General features: G+C 36.5%; 1 protein-coding gene across 7 annotated transcripts in view; it reads right to left on the bottom strand.

The window, feature by feature from the left end:
* The window catches only part of LRRC4C (leucine rich repeat containing 4C), a 1,085,469-nt gene that overhangs the window by 557,435 nt on the left and 505,350 nt on the right, over positions 1 to 22,684 (bottom strand). The window lies entirely within an intron of this gene.

Below are 22,684 nucleotides of genomic sequence, written 5' to 3'. Positions count from 1 at the left end.
AAATTGCCAGGCATCATGGACTCTTTACTTCTCCATACCCAAATCTATTACCATCAGAAAGGTAGGAAAAAGTAGAAATAGTAATTTGCAGAAAGTCTCATAGGGCCGTACTGTGTCAGGTAAAAAATGACATATGTGGCTTAAAAAACAAATCCATCTGTCCTCTTACCAAACAAGAATGTTTATTCCAGGGGAGAATTTATAATATGCCCTTAATTTTCAAAAGAAAGGTGATATAATTGCCTACATTTTTTGCAAAGAGAGCTAATAACTTTCTTCTTGTGTTATGAAAAACCAACTTCGATCTATAATGTATAAACTAGAGAAAATATTCAAAAATCTTCCCACTAGATGTAGCATTTTAAGAAATAATCAAGCCACTTTCACTGAGGAAGAAGGTTGGAAGGTTAAAATACGTATACATTGACAAAAAGAACTGGCAGTTGATAGAAAAATGTTTATTTGCTCCCATGTTCATAAAATATGTCAATATGTTATCTTTAAAATTTAATATGATCATAGGATGAAAATACATAGGTCTCCAAAATGTTGTTTTTATTTAACTATTTTTGGAACTGCAGAATAAGGTTGGTTTGGTATCCTATTCAGGCTTTGGGGACCTATTTTATAGAAACTGTGTCAATTTCTCCAGTCACTACGTATGCCCTGGGTAGGGGTTTGGTCAGCAGTGTAGAGCAAAACCATTGCAATAGAGGACAGTAAAGACAACAGAAGACTAAATGTCTCATTGCCAAAGGAGCTCAGAGTCAAGAAGAGAGCCGTACTAGACGTTCAAAATAGCAGAGCCGTGCATTTTGTTGAGTTACATATCAAGGAATATGATGCAGACTAAGTTCCCAAGTTCACAGAAGTTCACCCAAGGACATCTGATGTTAAAATAATGAATGGATACGGGAAGAAAATTAAAATTAATACAATAGAATGAAAGGATCAATTTAGCCATGTTCTGAAAGAAATAAAGTATTTGATTAATGGGATCAATGAGTTGGGCTGCTCAAACTGTGAGCCTTACTAGTGCAAAAGCCTAGGGCCTTTAGAAAAGTTGTCATAAATGAATAGTTTATATATACTTATGGAGGTTAGTCAGTGTGAACAGGGAACAATGAAAATTAAATATGATAGTTGGTTTTGGGAAAGCAGAGGGAGAATAAAGAGGATTTTTAATGGGCCACCATAAAAATCACAGATGTCACACCCTGTAGGACTTGGACAATATCTCTGGGAAAAATAGAAGAGTAGGTAGACAGTGGAGAATAACTTGGATGTAATGATTCTCAGCTGCTTCTTAAAAAATGAAAATTTAAACAACTGTAACAGCCACATAAGGACAAATAATTAAGAAGGGAGATAATTAGCTGAGTTGGGAGAAAAACAAAAATTATGAAAAGAAGTCTGGTGAAAAATAACTCCAGAGGTCTGAACCAAGAAAGATAGCAGTGTCTCTGTTTGGGATGTGGAAATAGAAATGGATAGAGTGAGGTGTGCTGAGGGAGGCAATGAGCCTAAATGAATTTGGCTTTGAAAAAGTTGTGTTTCAGATGACTGATCTATCCAAGAGAAGATATTGTGTGGCAAATTAAGGCAAGGTCCTGGAGAGTCCTGGTGGGGAATCTAGTTGGAAATGTAGATGTGGAAATCATAGGGAACTTTTTGGCCATAAATGAAACCATTAAAGCAAAGAGACTCAAACAGCAGATCTATGAGTCTTAAAGATTATCCACAGTTAGTAGGTTAGGAAAAGAGGAACAAAAAGAGAATATCTTATTATACAGACTAAAATGATAACTTTTGATGTGGAATCAAAATATATTTCCAATTTTCTAGGATTCATCTACAAAAGACAAGTAAAAGGGGAATAAAATGATGAAAAATTACCTTATCCTACTCTAAGAGGCTATTATGTATTTTCTAGGACATTGAGAGTTTCTCTTGATCCTTTAGGTAATATTAACCTTACCTGTAAATACAATTTTCTAGCTGGATTGCCATTTAGCTTGATCAAAAAGAAAATGTGTTTAGATGATGATAAGTTTCCTGGGGAACAGAGACTCAGTATTTGCTGGCTAAAGACAAAGTATTATGCAGCACTACACTCCATCTAAATGACAAATAACAAATTAGAATATCACCATTGTTATTTAGCTAAATTCCTTAAAGTGTGTAGGAGTAAAGCTCAGGTTTAGAGGTACTATTAGTAATTACAACATCTTTTTTCCAAAAATTGCAACTTGAGGCTGAACAATGAGATTCCATTTGGGTCTACAATCTGTACTGTCAGCATTTCACCCCATCCATGCAGTTTTCCAGTTCTTTACTTGAAAGAATCTGTGTCCTTTAAACAAAGGGCTGGAGCATAGGTCTGCATGTACAAGATGCTGACTTGCAGTGCACATGTAGTGCACATCAACCGCAAAAGTTTAATGGATCAATTTCTTGCCTGCCTTTGACCTTGCCAAGAATGCTTTGTGTGCGGGAATCAAGAAATCTGTGAGGCCATATGCTGTGGGTCAGCCTTTGACCAGTTTCCCCCACCCAGATGTCACTCTGAAAGTAACATCACATGCACGTATATTTCTCTATATGCATGCAATTGTTCTGAATTTTGGCCATAGGGGAGCCTTGTTCAGAAATGGTGTACTGTAGTTGTTCAAAGCAAGATGGTGCTCTGATTTCAAACATGAAATTTGGAAGCTGTGAGTGCCCTTAGATACTACTTTTCTCATTTGCATGATCTAATTTTAATCCTTAAAAATATAAGTAATACTATGGATGTAATAAAATCAATGATAAGACAATAAACATATAATAAAAGTAAAATGATCACTTTCTTCATCCAGAGAAGTTTTTAGTATTAGCAGTTTTTTTTTTACATCCTTCCAGAAATTTTATATGCTTATAAACAAATATGGTATTATATCATCTTCATAAAATAAAATCACATTGTTCACATTATTCTGCTTTGGTTATAGTTAGCGATGAATTCTAGAAATCTTTGCCTATCAATAAATACATAGGTCCATATTTTACAATTTTTAAAGAAAGGACTATGTAATGTTTCACTGTATACAATTACTATAATTCATTTTATCAATCTCCTATTAACGGGCATTTTTAATTTTGCTCTTTTCTAGTTATTTTCTCTTATCACAAACAATTCTGTAGTGTTTCATTTTGAATATCTTGGCATCATGTTTTGATTATAAATGTGGATTAAAATACTACTCAGGGAAGTTGTTATCTGTTTGTTTTAAACAAAGCCAGAGCACAGCAGAGTTAAAAGATAAATGAATTTGTCATCACAGTGACCTAAATTTGAATCCTAGTATAGCCACTTACTACTCTGAGTGTCTTTGGGCAAAACACTTAACCCCTTGGTCTCGGATTTCCTCTTTGTACAATAATGACAAGCCTAGTGCAATTAAGATTTTAAGGTCATCTTCCTTAAAGGATTCCAAAACTTGTAGCCTCAGAGAGGAAGGAGAGGAGGAAGAGGACAAAGAACAAAGTCTTAGTGCAGAATCTGACGTCAGAATTGGACTAAGTGTCAAGTTCTCTAGATTCTCAGGTAATGAATTTAATTGTGTTAATTGCGTCAACATTTTCTAGGCCTCATTTCTTTATTTCTTTGCCCATTGACTGTGAGGGTGTCTTCACCTTGTCCACCTCACGTGGTACAAAGATTAAGGAGCTACTGGCAAAGTCCGTAGAAACAACCAAGCAAAATCTCTGCAGAGTGTGTATGACTGTCGTCATCCTACCTGTGGTCCCTTCGTCTTGGGGAATTTCTGATGATAATGTTCAGCTGTGACAGCATTTATGCTCTGAGGGGGAGATTCTCTTGTGGCTGTAGATGATACGCCCTTGATCCAGAACATAGTCTGTGAACCTGGGTAGTAACTGGCTCATCACGAAGAGGCATCGCTCTGGTGACATCCATCCTGGCCTAAATTCACTCCTTTAACAGGCCACCTCTCCATCAGACTTTCACATTTGTCTAAGAGAGATTATCATCATTATCTCACATATATTCTTGACAACAACCTTGTGAACTAGTCAAAGTCAGATGTCATTAACTCTTTTTTGATGTTTGAGGAAATTAAACTTTAGAAGCACCAATCTGCCCATATCTTCTAACCCCAAGCTCACTTTCCTTTCTACTACATCGTACTGAATGCCATTGTATTTTAATACAGGTGAAGAACGATCTGGCCAGCATGTCTTCCTCTAGTTCTGTGTCTTAGCTCTTTCCGGGAAGAGTAGCCTTCTATCAGACATTTTCAATGATGCCCCAGTGGAATATAACACAAATTGTTCTGCCCAACTATCAAACCTCTCCTTTGTTTAGTCCAATGTTTGTGAAGAGCCTCGCCTCTATCATCGGTGAGCACATGATCTACGTGGTCTCGTCTGTTAAATATGCCATTCACTTCTTCACTGCCATAACCTCCCTACTGGCTTTCCTTCAACTTAGAGATCTTTCCCTCCATTATACACTCTTGTAAATTATCTTCTTCTAAGTAAGTCAGATGAAGCCTTGACTGAGAAGTCCTTTTGGATTTCGGCAGTCACAATGAATTACTCCTCTTCCATAAAGGAAAGCGAGTGTGTATATACCTACAGTCAACTTACATAGTCTTCTCCTTTGCATTAAAAGTTGTTGGTTATATGTTGCCTCTCTGACCAACTGGAAACAATTTATGTGCCAGCCTCTTAACTGTGTCCCATAGGAGTTAAACACCTACCTAAGCATATTTACTGTTCCCCTCCAACTGGTGGCCACTTCCTCATTAAATCCTATCTAATAGTCAAGGACCAGTTGATTACCCCCTTCATAAAACCTCTTATGAATTCCTTTATAAAGACATTTAGTTCTCTTTCAAACTCTAATACCAGTTTATGGCAATTACCTCTTTGTCATACTACAGTGGTTTAAGGATACGGATATTTTGACTTTTCCAAAAGATTTGAACATCTGTGTAGGCATGGACTGCATCTGTTTTGCGGTAGTTTACCAGTTTACCACTGTATCCTCAGCGTCCAAGGCATAGTAGGTGTTCAATAAAGATTTGCTGTAAATATGGAAAAACAAGTAACTTCTTGTTCATACCATCTATGTTTATAGCTAATAACTTTTTAATCTCTTACAGCTGCTTTTAATCAAAATGTAATATGTTTTATTTTGAACTACATGAAATTACCATTCCTGAGGTCATAAACAGTTGAGTATATGCAATTTCACTTGGTTCAACCTAGAAGTTACAGAGCATGTGGAATGATGGATAGATAAATGAATGAAAATTCCCCACAGTTCTAATTCATGGCTTGCCTGCATTAATCACATACATAAATACTATTCCATTTGATGGAAAGTCATTGGGAGGTCAAGAAGGGAGAATGTGCATTAAAATATGTCACTCCCCCATATGGAGGAAAATGCATTTCAAATACATCATTAGCCACAGGGAGGAACAGTCCAGACTATACATCCAACAGGCCTCTTTGCCATTGTATTCATTTTCCTCTGTGTTCACTGAAATGAAAAATCCTTGTACTTGAGTAGAACAACAAGCTTGCACCTTCTTACGTCCTTCCCTGGTGAGGATTCCAACTAGGAGAGGTCATCTTGCTATAACCCTTGTCAGACCTGTGCTGGTGAAGCCAGGGAAATCACAATGGCTCAGAAGTTAGGCCAGCTGCACACATCAGAAGACTCCCTTTGCTATGGGACGTGTAAACAACAGTTGCTCACAGAATGTGCATTTCCCACACTTCCTATCTGCCATTAGCCCAATGTGTTGAAGATACGGCTGACGGGCTGGTTTCCTTCTACAGTACAGTCAGCCCTTTTGGGAATTTACATCTGTGTCAGAGCAGCATTGTGTAGAAATTAAGTCATGGGTTTTAGAAGCTAAAGTGTTATAGTTCAAACCCTAGTTCTAAAATTTTGCTAAGTTTTGCAATCTCCCTGAACCTTCATGTTCTTATTTATAAAATTGCATAAGACTCAAGTTATCTTATAAGGTTATTATGACAGTTTCAGTGCTTTAGAGGAAGCCAATTTGACAGACCCTCTGTCCATACAGTGGGTGTTTAATAAATGATAGTTTAAATAAACATTCTGGTTTGTGCCTAAGTTGTTTAGTATTTCCTTGGCCAAACAATAATCCACATATACTAGATTTAGAGGCAGACTACCAACACCAGAGCATTTAATCAAACACCCAGAACTGGACATACTGCTTGGGAAGTAGTAATAATGTAGAAGAAGAGAAAAAAAAAAAAAAAAGCAACAGGAAGATAAAAGAGAAAGAGGAACAGAAAAAGGAAGAGAGAAAAGGAAACTGTTATTTCTTTAGCACCTACTGTATGTCAAGAACTTTCTAAGTCCCCTTCATGTATCAAAGACTATGGAATAAATTTCAATAAACGTTTCAAAACAGTAAATACAAAAGACAAAGAAAATGGGAGAGAAAGGATGGAAATTTTAAGAATTAGTTTTGGAAAGTTAATATCCAAATAATAGGAGTTACAGAATGTGTGAAGAATAAACTCAGAAAAAGAAATCCAAGTTATAACTCAATTCAATTTCTCAGAAATAAAGCACATTGGCTTTGAGATTTAGTAGACACTCAGTGTCCATCACAGTGGTTGAAGGGTCACACCAAGGAACATTTTTGTGAATTTCAAAATATCAGGGTGAAAAGAGGAAAATCTTTAAATGCTTTGAGAAAGGAAAGATAAAACACCAAAAGAATTCAAAATTATAATCGTATTGACATTCGATAAAATATGAAAATCCACGGTAAAAACGGGTCATTCAAAATTCTGCAGGAAGAAGATGGTTTCCAACCTAAAATTCTGTAACGAGCCAACTACCAGTTAAACACCTAGCAATTCTGTGATAAGTACTATATGGCAGGCACTGTTACAAATACACAGCACTTATTAACCGATTTAGTTCTTAATCCCCAAAGGTAGATGCTGTTATTATCCTCACCCTACACATGAGGAAATGGAGGCGCAGAAAGGTTAAAATGATGTGTTCAAAAGTCACACCACTGCCATATGGGAGGACCAGGGTTTAAAAACTGCAGTCTTGGTCCAAACTTGACATCGTGGCTCCTTAACCAAAAAATAACCTACCAGTCAAATAAAAAATACCATCTTGATCAGGTGTGGTTTTATCATGCTAAACATAAAACCCTTTAATAACTAAATTGAAGGGAATGCCTCCCTTATCTCTAAATATTACCTTAAGAAGTAATTACAGATTGCCTATAAGGTTGTTACCTTTTGGTGCTACCTAAAAAAATCAAGTAATTGATCAAAAATTAACTTTAATTATGACATGAGTTTCCTTCTATTTCCTTTTCCCTGGAGTCCTTTTCTTAATTTTACTAAAAGTACTAACCTTCTCATAGACTCCATTTGCTTATAAATTTGATGAACTTGTCTATATACTGAGCTCATCCTTACCCTGAAGTAAAATGCAAATATATTCAATGGAATAAGAAATATTTCAGTAGGAGAAGATTTCTAAAGCTTTGGTTTAAAAACATGCTTCTAAGAAATTTGACTTTTCCAGTGACCCAAATATTCCTTCAGCTCTTCCCTTCCCTGGGACTGCACCACCTAACTGAAGTAGTTTCATAACCACCCTTGTTCCTCACGTGTTTAATGACACAACTCAAAGTAGCACATCAGTCACTTGGCTAATAAGCATGCTCTGAAGTTCACAGAAATGAAAGGAGATGCTTCCTTCATTCCTCCTCTGTGTATTATGCACCCCAAGCATGTATTATTATCATTCTTATTACCCAGTTGAGCTAGTCTAATTTGCAGTTGGATAAATCATAAGCCATTCGATTCTCAAGCCCCCCCCCAAGTTACTACTTCACTTCATCCAAAGCTTTTATGGCAGACAGCACTGGGGATAGTCTAAATGACTCAGTTTTTTATTTTTTCCTTTATTTCTAAAGCCTATAAAGATCCCTAAACTCTTATGCAGTAGAAAACTCCCATAAATAATTTGCATTGCATTGGTCAAAAAATATCTAAAGTAATTCCTAAAAATGCAATTTTAACGTACTCAAAAGTGCTAGTTTTTCTACATATTGAAACATACTGGCTCCTAATAGATGTTGGAATAGACTTGTTCTTAAGTGGCTTTTGCAAGTAGATATTTCTAGGTTTGGCCACCCAGAGTCCAATCCCTCTTCTTATAATGATAGCCCTCTAATGCGTGGGGAGTATAGGACCCATCTCAGTTCAGACTATGCTGCAGGGAACACTTCCTGCACTTCATGACCACTATTGGTGCCTGGGTTAAACTCATCCTCAGTCCCAATACTCTTTCCCCAGAAATGGTTTAGTGAAATGCACATCACCTAACTTGATTGAGTGAAAACCAAAAGTTTTGTTCAGTACCTGGAAGAGGAGACTGATTAGAAATGATGCAGATTTGGGATTCTCTGAAAGCCATCTTGGGACAGCCAGGGGAAAAGGCTGCTGAAAATAAAGCTGAAGCTCAGAAGTAGAAAGAGGAGAGGAAAATCAGGTCTGCTCACATCACTTGAGCTACTGGATCAATTTTCACTTATAGACAGAACACCCTCTGGAGTTTTCAATTATAAGAACTACTCATTTTTTAAAATCTGGTTGACTTGTTTTTTCAGATTCCTATAAATTAAAATATCTGAAATAATATCTGCTTGCATGCAATCCTGAGACTAGGTAACTATTTCAGTATAGATGTGTCCACAGGTGAAATCAGGAATTCTGAGTATACTAATTACTAGCTTCAGGAGCATAAATATAAATAAGACATATTTCCAACCTCAGCCTACAGTGAAGTTCTCTTCCCGGGCTCCATACTGATACACGGGCTAGGGATCTTGTTCCTCATGTCCTCATAACAATGACACAAAGAACACAGATATGGTTCTCACGATTCTAATTCTCAGGAAAACAATATTTAATTTCAGTTTATTAACACTGCTGCTAAATTGGTTCATAGATGTGAAATGTATGAAGTTCATAAAATTGTCAGATTCATTCTGTTTATTGAGACATGATCCTTTCAGCTAATAGAGTTTTGTGATGTTCACAGGGAAAGGGCGTGGCCCTAGGATTCAGCAGTTTTCCTGTTGTTCTGTCCTTCCTACTTGCCTACGAGAACTGAACTGCTGTGAAAGTCAGTACCCTACAAAGTCCCTAACGTCCTACCTACTGACCTTCATTATTACATACTCATCATTTCTAGATGTATAAATAGAGTCTCTCTTATTCATACTAATAAAAGAGAAAACTGTTTACCACCATTCTTGTTTATGTAGTGCTGGGTAATAAGCCACTACAAAGTTTAATGTCCAAAAAAAAAAAATCACATATATCTTGCTCGTGAAGCTGCATTTCAAGAAAAGTCTTATTCTGTTCCACTGGGTATCAGTTGGGGTAGCTCAAAGACTGGGGTTGGAATCATCTGAAGAGTCACAGGCTTGTGTGACTGGAACCTGGGATGGGATAATGCAAACAGCAGGGTGGTATGGAACAGTTAGGATTCCTTGGGCCTCCCTCCATCTCCATCCCGATCCCCACCTCCACCTCCATCTCTGTCTCCATTTGCGTCTGGCCCCAGCTCCAGCTCCAGCTCCAGCTCTGCCATCTCATCTCTGATCTCACCGGCATGCTGACTCAGGGAAGCTAGATTTCTTGCATGTCAGCTTAGGGCTCCCCATGGCCCATGAGCCAAGAGAAAGGCTGTTATCTATCACCTTTTGTGATTTAGTCTCAAATCACACAGCATCACCTCCGCTGCAATCTGAGCTGAGGCAGCCATAAAGACCTGCTTCTTTTCAGGGACAGTGGAAATGCAAACTGTCTCTTGATGGAGCAGTTACAGGGTTCTGGAAAAGCAGGTGAGATCATAACTGTTGCAGGCATGTTTAATAAATTTGCCCAAAATTACAATATGCAATTATTCATGAGTCACATATCTGTGTGCATTTTGACTTAGGTCATTTTGCTTTATTTTCGTCCCAGAAATGTATGCATCTGATTGCTATATCTACTACTAGAATCAATAATTATTTCTCAAAAACATAGAACTATGAGGTAGGGAAAAAGGCATATTCCAGATGTGTGCTAAGAGACAGAATGAAGCCAGCCTTGAATTGAAAATTTCTTTCAGTTAATCTACATTATAGAAAATAAGAAAAGAAAGCTGAATGTTTGTTTGGGTTGAGTAAGAATTTTTTAAAAATCAGAAAAATCTCTGCTTTCTTTTTTCTTTCTTGAATTCATCAAAGATAGCTACATTTATATTACATTTTTAACAACTCAAGTGGATGGTTTCTTTTGATTTTCTTTTCACCAGTTTAAGAAAACTGAATGTGGTTGTTTTCCAAATACCCAGCTAACTTTCTGGGCACCTTCCTCAACTTTGTTCAACAACTACTCCCCACACCTACACAGCTTTCTCCAGTACACTGACAAGTTGTCAATAACTACAGGAGTCAATTTCTCAGTCTGTCAGAGACAGATTTCAACAGGTCTCAATGACAACAGGACATTTGATTTTCACACTGTAACTTGCCGCTGCAACTTGTCTCATGACAGGCTATAAGGGATGGCTGTCACCTCTGCTTTTTTCGTCATCCCAAACCCTGTGATCAAAAGTCTATCACTTAGGACAGAGGGACACAAATTAACTGCGAGCGCACTATTTGTTTCTTTATTTCATTTTCTCCGATTCCTCTCAGTATTGATGGGATTGACTCAAAGAGATAACTCCATCATTGACCTTGTTGTTAAAGGAACAAATAAATTGTATACTCCCAAGCTCTCTGTGACAGGATAGAAGCCATGAAGACCATGCCATCCCTTCCAGTGATGCAGTTAAGATCTATATTCTGAAGAGCAAACAGAGCTATCTTCTTAATTCATAAATACTATCCAACTAGTAAGCATTGCAGGTCTCTGCCCTGGGGGTTTATTGCTGCTTTTGAAACTCTTGTTTTCAGATACAGCATCACATGTTCACAGTAATTCAACATTCAAATCTCAACCTAGGAGAACCAGCATAAGGCAAGAGATACAAAATGTTGTTCTATTTGTATAGGACCTTAAGAGAAAGCTGTAATTTAAATAGGGTCATTCTGCTGGTGCCATATTCCAAGGAACTGATAAAAGCCTTTGAGCCTGACTTGCCCAGGTGCAGGTGGTTTCCAATACCACGCTCTGTAGTACTGTTTTTGATTATCTGAGAAAACAAGTATCAGACACATCTGAGTCTGAATCCTGTTTCTGCTCATAACTAGTTTTATAATCATCAGCAAGTGACCTAATAGCCTGTGTCTTGGTTCCTTTATTTGGAAAATGGAAACAATAATAATAGCTGCTATGCAAATTTGTGAGATGAGAGGTGATACTTAATGAAAACCCATCACAGTGCTCACTAAGTAACAATTGATAAAATGAGAGCAACAAAATAATGAAAATATAAATTACATTGGATATCATATTGTACATTATAATATACTATATAATAATATTTTGCATTATACTCTTATTATATATGTGTATATATGGCATTATCATTACTATTTCCAGACTAAAGTTCACTTCCTATCTTGGTTTTGATAAAAATAATGATAGTAAAATTTATAAGATGATGAACCTATCAGCATTTTCAGAAATATATATTCACTTCTCTACTTATTTATTAACTTTTTAAGCAGTTCTTTCTATGTATAATCTTCTCTTATCCATCACCCAAGTCAGCCAGAATTCTTGCTCTCAACTCTGAGCTGCCACTTTATCTGAAGAAAGTTGATTGTAGAACTTAGTATAAATTCTGTAATTTTTGTTTAACTGTTTATGCTTTCTTTTCCTCTCTCTCTCAAGTAATTATGAAAGAAGGGAGACTGTCTGTTTCCCCTAGCAACCTCCGCACAATTGAGCAGAACTGGAAAAAAATCTCACTTAAAATGCAGACCACCAACCTCAAGAGGGACCCAGTGCTTCCAGACAATCCTGTAGTATTTCTAGTCCTTTCATTCTTTAGATGACTGTTTTGTGCCTTCTCTTCTCTCATCCAATTCCAAAATCTCCTTCTCCACTTCTCTCAGCTGGTAACTTGCTTTCTCCTCCACTAAAGAGGATCAATCAGAAAGAACTTCCTCCAGCTCATACCACATACCCACATTCATCTAAACCCAAAAACCCTGCCTTTCTTCCTGACTAGTGTTGATCTGCCTGTGTGTCTATTGGCAAACCTTCCACTTTGATATCACTTCCCAGTCCCCTTCCCCTCTTCAGGCACACAGCTTCAGCAATTCTTTCTCTTTTCATCATCAAATTCTACCCTCTCTGCTGGATACTTCTTAGCAGTGTGCAGACATACTATTAAAGTTCTACCTTTAAAAAAATCCCTCTCTAGACCCCATCACCTTCCAGCTACTGTCCCATTTCTCTGCTTCCTGTTCTAGCAACACTGTCCAAAAGAATTTCCTATATCCTCTATCTCCAATTAATTTCTTCCCCTTCTTTCTTGTACTCACTCCGACCAGGCTTTCCCTTCCATCACAGTACTGAGCTACTCTTATCAAAATCTAGAATGACTTTATTCTACAGAGATAACCTACTGGAAGCATCTGACACAGTCTCACTCTCTCTCGCTGTCTGTCTTTTTCTTGAAATTCCTTCTAAACTTGGTTTGGAAAGATCTTACGTTTGGATCTTTGGATTTGCAGTTTCTTCTGCTGGATCTAAATTTTCACACAGATATCTGTATTTCTCAGGAGTGTTTCTCCTTCCTATTTTTGTTCAACTGTTATTTTCTTACTGTGGTTTTCTTGTCTATACCTTTTAACATTTCTACATCTCCCTACCTTGCAGCCCTACCTAGAGCTCTCCCTTGCTGTATTTTTCTTCACAGCACATTGTGCCTGAAACTTTTAATTTTAGTCCTTTATTTATTTATCATACATCTCTCTCCTCCCCATTAAAATAAGAGCATCATAAGGAAATACATATTTTCTGCTTATTTATTTCACTATTGAAACTTGAGCACCTAGCACAGTACTTGACATTAGTAGATTCTCATTAAACATTCTATTTTGAATCAGTGAATGCATGTATCTCCATATCCCCAGGTCCTGGCATCATATCTTGCAAAGTGGACCCTCCATAAATGGGGATTGTTATTCAGTTTGTTCAGATTTGCTTATCTTATTCCCCTTGAAATAGGAAGACCACACTTTTCCTTCCATTTTTTTTTCGAACTCATGTGACCTTTAGAATTTTGTGAGGTTAAAATATGAAAAAGTAATTGTTTGAAGACATAAGACTGCTCACAGTAAAGATTTAAACAACTCCTCCTTTAATTCACATCCTTTTCAGCTACTTCTTAAACCTCTTTAAGAATTTTGTCCCTATGCATTACTTCCATTTTCTTACTTCCTGTTTATTCTCTACCAGACTCAGCACTGATTTCCATTTCAACTTGTTCACTGAAATCACTGTTGTCCAGGTTACCAGTGACCTTTGTGTGGACCAATCCAATGTTCACTTATCTGTCCTCATTTCACTTGATCCTTCAGCAGTAATTGACATTGGTAAATACGCTCTCCTTTCTTTGTGTTTCTGTGTCACTGGGTTTCTCATCTTTTTCAACAGCAATATCTCAGTCTCTTTGATGAGCTCCTTCTCCATGTGAGTTAAGAATGTGGGAGCACTCCAACATGGTGCCTGGATCTTCATCAGTTCATTATACACACTCTCTCCCAAGATAATCTCATTTTGCCCAATGGTTTTATATAATAATTCTATGCAAATGACTCTCAAATTTCTATCTTCAGCCCTGATCTCTCCTGTGAGGTTAGACTCACTTATTAAACACAGTCTCTTCCTATGGATATCTAATAAGCATTTCAAAATAAGCATTCCCAAATGGAACTCCTGGTTCTCACTTCCCAGTTGTGCAATCTGCTGCTTCCTCTGCCTTCTTCATCTTGGTAAATGGCACCAACACCTATCTGGGGACTTCACCAAACACATATAATTACTCAGAATTCTTCCATTTCCCTCATCCCCACACTCAATCAACATGCCCTTTCGGTTATGTTTCCAAAATATATCCACCCAACCTTCTTCAAATCCACTGCAACCACCCTAGCCCAAATCATCATCATAGTTTCTTTGGATTGCTACTATGACTGCCTAAATGATCTACCTGCGCACCTACACATGGCTTTATAATCCAGAGTAATTTTTCTATTTATATGAGATGCCATCTTCTTGCTTAAACCCTCCAATGTCTTCCAATTTCACTTAGAATAAAATCCAAAATCTTCTCATTTTCTGGGAGGCTCTAGAATCAGATCTTTGCCTTCTTCTCTAACCTTATTCTCCATGTTCTAGAAACATTAGATTTCTTTTAGTTCCTCAGGTGAGGCACTCTGATTCTTTCCTGTGGGTATTTGAGCTTGGTCTTCCTTCTCCTGGAAGGTGCTTTCCCAAGGTTTTTTCTTGTCTACCTCTTTTCTTCCCAATGATCTCACTCCAGATGTGACCATCTAGAAGAAGCTTTCCCCAACTCCATTATCCAAAGCATCTTCTCCCTTCATGTACCCCAACTCTAGTCACTATTACAATTCCTTACTTCATTCCCTTCAAAGCAGCTAAAATTATTTGAAATACTAATGCTTATTATATCTTAAGCTTATTATATCTCAGGCTTATTATATTTGATCACCTCTAAACTGTTTTCCCTTCAGAAATGTAAGTTTGTTGAGGACAGAGAACTTGACTATCCTATTGACAACTTTCCTCAGAGCCTAGTACATACAGTGAATATCATATGGAATCTATCAAATCTATTTTGAATGAGTATATCAATGACCATCTACTTTAAGTCAGCTGCTCATCCCTCTTGGATCTCCATGTCCTTCTGTGTAAGATGGGGAGGATAATACCCACTCTGCTAGGATGCCAAGAAGATCAGACACATAGAAGCCATTGTAAATGCTATGACCCCTTCAGAATAGAGCAATATTTACTGATGAGACTTAATTTAATTCCAACCTACATGTACCTTTTCTCTCTTTTTTCATTTATCACATTTTCTCTTGCTATTGCATTGTAAGTATTGCCCAGTGTAACATGTAATTGTTTGTATTTTTTGTTAGCTCAAGTTATAACCTTCCAAAGATTATTAAATTCAATAAATGTCAAATTTAGTGGAAAAGGAGATTTGCACTTCTATTATTAATCTCAATTTGTAATAAAAGAATGTAGTGGAAAGTGCATGGGTTTTTGAATCACATATAACCAGTTTTTTTTTGTCCTGGTTTCATAAACTTTACTACTTATGTGACTTAGGCTTCTGACTTAAAATCTCTGAGTCAGTCTTTTCATGTATAGAATTTACATAGTTATGTAAATTTTTGGAATATACCAATATATTATGAGTGCTTAGTAAACAAAAGCAGTAGTATTATTAATAATAAAATGATGACAATAACATCTTGTGAACTGGGCTTCAGCAAAGAAACTTAGCCTTCAATACAACCACTGCTTTTGGTTCTCTGTGTTAAAGTGTTATGAGATCCTTAGTGCATCCAAATGGGGAAAGAAAATAAATACCTTACTCTATAATCTAAGCCATAAAAATGCGTAGGTGATAAGGTATTATATAGGAAGAATAAGACTCTAAAGGCAAACATCCCAGCACACAATTTAATTTTCACTCATCATAAAAGCAACTTCTGTGGATAATGGGAAACTGTAATTGCCAACATTAGGATAATCGAAGATTAAGGCACCAAAGGGCAAGAGAAGCTTTCAATTACCTATTTGTTTGCAACACATCTGTGAAGCCTGCACCCTGCAAAATGTTTGTTGAAAAAAGAGGAAAAAGTGAAGCAAGAAAGGAAACATAAAGTGTAGAAGAAGCCCCTACATTCTGGAGAGGGAGAGAATATATGTAGTGCGTTATATACACTATACACTAAATATAACATATATAGAGAATATATATATAGTGCATTATATATAATATATATTGATTGTAACAGTGATAATATATATAGTGCATCATATATAATATGTATTTAACATATATATATAGAGAGAGAGATAGAGAGACAGAATTTCTTCATGCAAAGTTCTTGAAATAGATTATTTGAATGTTAAAATTCCATAAAAATTTCCAAAGCATTTCCTCAAGATCTCAGAGTTCATCATTTCACGCAAGGTGAAGTTTGGTCAACTTGGATGGTTAGCCTACAGTGTCAGATCGAACTGGTCAGATCAGCCTGGTGAATTTTTGAATCTAAGGCACAAGTTCTTTCTTTCTGGCATTAAACATTACATATCCTTCCCTCAGATCCTATTTTCCTAATCAGACTTATAGCACTCAGTTCTGATTGTCGTTAGGGGTCGATAATTCCTGTCCTCATAGTTCTTGGATTTCTTGGATGTTTTTCCAGAAGGGCCCTAATTGCTCTCCATTGGAGGCTATCTTATTATGTCACCTATAATTCTTTTATTTCCTTTCTGGCTTTCTTTTTGCCTCTTCCTCCAGGGCTGATAATTTGTGGCCCATGTTCTTTCCAAGGAATGCCAGGCTCATTAAAACTGACTCCCGTTGCTACCATTCTGTCAGCTTCTGTGGGAATGTCATCAGCTAAGTGCACTGGGTGACCTGCACCTTCCTCTTTAACTCTAGTCCAACTGGTTGTCAGATAAACATCAAGAAAAGGAGCCTGTTATAAAAGTAAGACTTTCATCAGCACTATTTGATTTTGTGTGTTCAATAGAGAAATGACCTACATTTTTACTTCCCAGCAGTGAAACGAATAATTAAATGTCTTCCTTATTAGAATATAGGCTGCTTTCCACACAAGTAATCAAAACAATTTAATGCAAAATGAATAACAGTGAAAGTAAAAAACTAAGAGGACCCCTTTTGGACCCCCCAATACAAAGAGAAATGAGTCACCCACTTGGACAAGATGAGAGACTTGGGTCCAATCTGGTGAAGTAGCGAGTAAAGCTCAGAGATCAAAGTTGAGGCTTGCGGTGACTTTAAAAGTTTTACACATATTGACTGTCATCTGCTCCTTTTTGGAATGCAAATGGCAGGTCCTTTTCTTTGGGCCACTAGAGGCAACTAGGATGAACTGGAACGTAAAAGCAAGAATATTACAATCATGCCGCATCTGTGTGCAGACAGATTGCCTGGATTTCCCTCTCAGCTTTCCATTGAGATCAAAGAGCAGCCAACACAGTAGAAGTTACCCAAAGGCAAATGTGAAAAACAAAACCAGATGTCCTATACTGTCACAGATTCCTAACAGATATTAGAGGCTCTTTACAAACCACTCTGCCTGAATTTTTTTTATTTTCTGTTTTTTGTTTTCATTTGAGGGGTGGGTGTTACACTGCATGCAAAACAAGAGTTCAGAATGGTAGCCATTGGATCCACATTCTGAATCACCTATAATGTATATGTTAATAAAATTATTACTACGTTTTTTAGCCATGTTCATGAATAGTCACCACTGTTAACATCATACTCATCGACAGAATAGCGCTATATGGACAATATCTACTAATGGAAATTTCCTATTGTCCAGTTCTGGAAGACCATTTAATTGCAAATACCTGGGGGATTTCTAGGCTTAGAAAACAACCTTGAAATGACTTTAAAGTTGAGAATTCCACAGAACTAGTTTCCATAGGGACGTTTGATATTTTCCACCATCACACTTCTTGTAAAATATATTATATTAAGAGTTGACTGTGCAGGTCTTTAAATGGCTCTCCACACATAGGTGGAATACCTTTGGTTCCTTCATGACGACATCTGTCAGGAAAAAGCTGTAGTGCTGGATGGACCACAATGCCCAAGCTAAGATTGCTGTTTCTTTTTCACTCTGAGCCTTGTCTACAACAGTTTAATCCAAGACTAGTATAATGACAGCTGTCTCTGTTCTAAGACAAATTGCAGTGGTATAATAAATAAAGATTAAGACCTGGAACAGCCAACCTGATCAAGCCTTTGCCTCGTTCAGAAGACTCGCCTGCCAGAGTGTCTGTACCAGGCAGAAAACTGACACAATATTTATCTAACTGAAGGGAAATCCAGGTGGCAGCTATCTGAAATATCCCTCACCTCAATTACTCTTTTCCACAGTAATGAAACAAAGGAAGAAAGAGTTTTTGAGACTATGATTCTCCAAGGACTGATTCTTTATATAAGAAAAGTAGAGCGTAATTGTTCAGTTTTCTAACACAGAAGGATACCTGGATCTCAATGAACCTGATAGATATGATGCATTGCTTTGGGGTTATCTTGGCAGGACTCAGTCTAATTATCTTAGTAGAACTACACTTTGATGCAATAACTGCATGATATAGTAAGACCTTTAGCATTTTATTGAGGAAATCTACTTTCTGGTCTCTGATATCCTCCTACCCCTGCACAAATTCAGCTCCTTCTACTCAGCTCTTTTACTCAGTGAATGACAAACATCATCTACTAATTTGCCCAAGTCAAAAACCTGGGAACCCCTATTGACTCTTATCTCTACCTTTTACTGCAGATTCAGTTTACCTCTTAAGTTTTTACTAATGCTAAGTCTAACATGCTTGGAGCCATATCCTTCTTTCTCTTCCCACTGCCAGTGTCTCGGGTCTGGCCTTCAACTTTCCTTACCATCATTACAACATAATACATATCGTATGTAGCATCCTTATAATAAGCACCAGTCTTTACTTCTATGCCCTTCTGACAGCATACTGCACATTGCTGTCTGCACATCTTTCTGCACACATGAGATCATGTCAGGAACTCAGCCAAGTTAATTACACCACATGGGCTTCAGAATTTGGGTTTGTTTATCTGTGTTTCCTTAAAACTATGAAAATATCTACATAGTGTCTTAATCAACGCCTAACTTGCAGGAAGTACCAAACAGATGTCACTTTTCTCATTATTTCACTTCTTCATCCATCCTACCTGCGTGGTTTATATCCAAACACCATCCTGCTTAAGAAGGCAAGGTTAACATGATCTCCCTCTGCTATATCCGTAACATTTCTGAAAACCTCTCTCGAGGCTCTCAACTCACTGAGCTATAATCTACTATTGTATTCTCCCCAAGGATTACAAGTTCCCAGATGCTAAGGGCTTTTCCTTCCAACTTACATACACAATGCTTGACTCAACATGTGAGTAAGCACTCAATAAATCTCACCTGATATACTGAATATTGCTACATTAAATTACTGATTATGTCAAATAAGCTCAGATATGTAACAGTTCAGTTTTTAAAATTTTTTTTTAGCTGTCGGGTGCTTAATAGCATCAAGCATTATTATCATTATTACCATTGTTATTAAGAATTAGGTTAGCTGACTTTTCCTATTCTCATTCAAGTTCTATGAGAAGGGGGGAAATACATCCAGAAATGATTTACTTCTAAAAACAAATACAATGACATTTTTAAATTAACTTTGGTAAGATCAATGTTCCATATCCACTCCCTTTTTATTCTATGATTTTATACTGAGATTTCATGTTTGGAATGATGATTTTAAAATCTGTAGCAATGATCAGTTACCAAAGATAGAGCCGAATCAATAGGTTACAAACTAGATTAGGAAAGAAGTTTCATAATTTCTGAAAGAGTTGAAATTGTCATTCTTTGCTCAATCCCTGGTTAAGTAAAAAACTGATCTTCACCCATTTCCATGGCATGTCAGGTCACTGAAGTCTTATTCTCCAGGGATGACCATCTCACTTTAATTACTGTGAAGGAACACAAAATGGAACAGGTAGGTTTAACACATGTGGATAATTCCCATGTATGTCCTGAATCAATACATGGAAATAACTAGTTTTAGGAGAGAATGATGTTTCACTTTCTGTAAAACTTGCAAAGAGGGTCTAAAATGAAAATGCCCAATGCTCAGTGCAAACAGAGGATGTAGATAAATAAAATATATCCAGATAGAAAAAGGTACAACCTCTTTTATTTGCAGACAAAAAGATCCTATACATAGGAAATCCCAAGGAACACACACACACACACACACACACACACACACCCATTAGAACTAACAACCAAGGAAAGCAACTTTGCAAAATACAAGATCGATATACAAAAGTCAACTGTACTTCTACACATTAGCAACAACAACAACAAAAAAACTGCAAAGTGCAATTAAGAAAACAGTATCACTCACAATATACTTAAAATAATAAACTGCTTGAGAAAAAAATCTAACAAAAGAAGTGCAAGACATATGTAATGAAAACTATAAAACATTGCCAAGATAAATTGGACAAGATCTTAAATACATGGAGAAATATGTTATGTTCATGAATTAGAGTACTCAATAATTTAAAATGATAATTCTCCCCAAATTGATGTATAAATTCAAAGCAATCCCTATCAAAATCCTAGTAAGTTTTATTTTAAAAAATTGACAAACTGTTTCCAAAAGTTACATAAAAATGTAAAACACCTAGACTAGCTAAACAATTTTGAAAAAGAACACATTTGGAGACCTTACACTATCAGATTTCAAAACTTAATACAAAACCACAATAGCAAGGCAGCATTTTGCTAGGGTAGGATAAAACCCAATTATCAGAGAACTGAGAGTCCAAAAGAAAAGCTTTATATTTACAATCAATTAATTTTGACAAAAGTGCCAAGACCATTGAATGGGGAAGTCTTAGTCTTTTTCACAGTTGATTTTGGAATAACTATCCACATGACAAACGTAAATTTAGACCTTTATCTCACTATATACAGAAATTAACACAAAATCAATCATAAACCTAAATGTAAGAACTAAAACTATTAAAAGTCCTAGAAGACAACTTAGGAGAAATCCTTCATTACCTTGGGTTGGACAAGTGTTCCTGATTACAACATTAACAGCCCAATCAATAAGAGGAAATAAAAATGATAAATGGATTTCATCAACTTGTAAACCCTTCGTACTTCAAAAGGCACCAATCAGAAAACAAAAAGGCAAGCAACATAGTTTATAATCATGTAGCTGATAAAGAATTTGAATAAAGAACAGTTATAACTTAGTAAGAAGATGAACAGTGTAAAAGGTACATGATTTGAATAGACTGTTCACTAAAGAAGATATATAAATAACTAATAGGCACATTAAAGAAAGATGCTCAACATCTTTAGTCATTGGGGAAATATGAGTTAAAACCACCAGGAGATATCACAGCACACCTTCTGATAAAAGACAGACAGTATGAAGAGTTGATAAGGACGTGGAGAAACCAAAATGCTCACACATTGCTCACACATTTTATATTAATGGTACAGCTACTTTAGGGAACAGTTTGGCAGTTATAGTGTCAAATATAAATGTCCTGTATGAACTAACAATTCCACTCTTAAAAAACCTATCCCCCCAAAATGAACACATGTGTTCGTACAAACACACATACCCAATATTCATAGCAACAACATTCAAAGTAGCCCAAACCAGAAACAATCTGAAGCCCATTACCTGAAAAAGTGATAAGAAAAATGTGATGGAACCATAAAGTAAAATACTTTTCATCAATAAAAAGGAATGGGCTACTGATACATGTTATAACAGGGATGGATTTCAAAATATTAAACTAAGTAAAAGAAGCCTGATGCAAAATACTGCATATTGCATGATTCCATCTATATCAAATGCACAAAAAGACAAAGTTACAGACACAAAATAGATCAGTGTTTGCCCAGGGCTGAGCATGGGAGTTAGGAACAAACGAACAAAGCAGGAGGGAAATTTTGGAGTGATTGAAATTTTAAAAAGCTGGATTGTAGTAAAGGTTGTATAATGCTATAAATTTATTTAAAATCACAGAATTGTATAGTTCCAAATTGTGAATTTAATGACATTATACTTCTACAATGCTGTTAAAAATGTGTAGAGTTTTTGCATAAAAGTAAAAATAAAGTAGATTAAAATGAAAAATTTTAAAAATTAAATTTAAAGTAGAAACACCCCTTGATACTTCCTAAATAGCTTGCTTCTTAGGTAAATTAGGTAGCAAGAGACGGCAGCTTACAAAAATCCATCATCCCAAACATCTAAATTTATCTTTTCACTGCTAAAGATCTGCAAGTTTAAATACTCACTCTGACCAGGCTTTGTTTTTCCAACCATTCTATTAGTCCTCATCTAAATTCATGAATGTTAGAGGTATTATTCATCATGCTAGTAGTCTTCTTAATCAAAGTATCCGATATATATTTCTAAGCAGGCCTGCAAGTCAAAATGTTCCATTATTAGGAATGTCAACATGTTTCCATGTGTGGAGACCCAGGGTACATTGCCACCAAGCAGCATGTGAATCGTAGTCACCATTTCTTGTTAGCGGCATCTGGATACTCAGTTGCTCAGAGCATCATCCTCTAGGTCACGCAGAGAACTAGTAAAGATAAGGATGCTCCTTCACAACCTACGTGCTAATATAAAATGCTTCCATCACTTGTGCCACACTGCTTTGTCAGGTCACTGCTCTTTTACAGAGGATGGGTCCTAGTTTTCAAGTGGCTATTACAGAGCCCTTAATGTCATTTTATGCTGAAAGGGGAGAACTGATATTTATTGGGTACCTGCT

Source organism: Camelus dromedarius, chromosome 12 (assembly GCF_036321535.1).
Source record: "Camelus dromedarius isolate mCamDro1 chromosome 12, mCamDro1.pat, whole genome shotgun sequence".
NCBI classification, from domain to species: Eukaryota; Metazoa; Chordata; class Mammalia; order Artiodactyla; family Camelidae; genus Camelus; species Camelus dromedarius.
The sequence above is the reverse complement of the archived record's forward strand: the minus strand, read 5'-3'. Positions and strand labels throughout refer to the sequence as shown.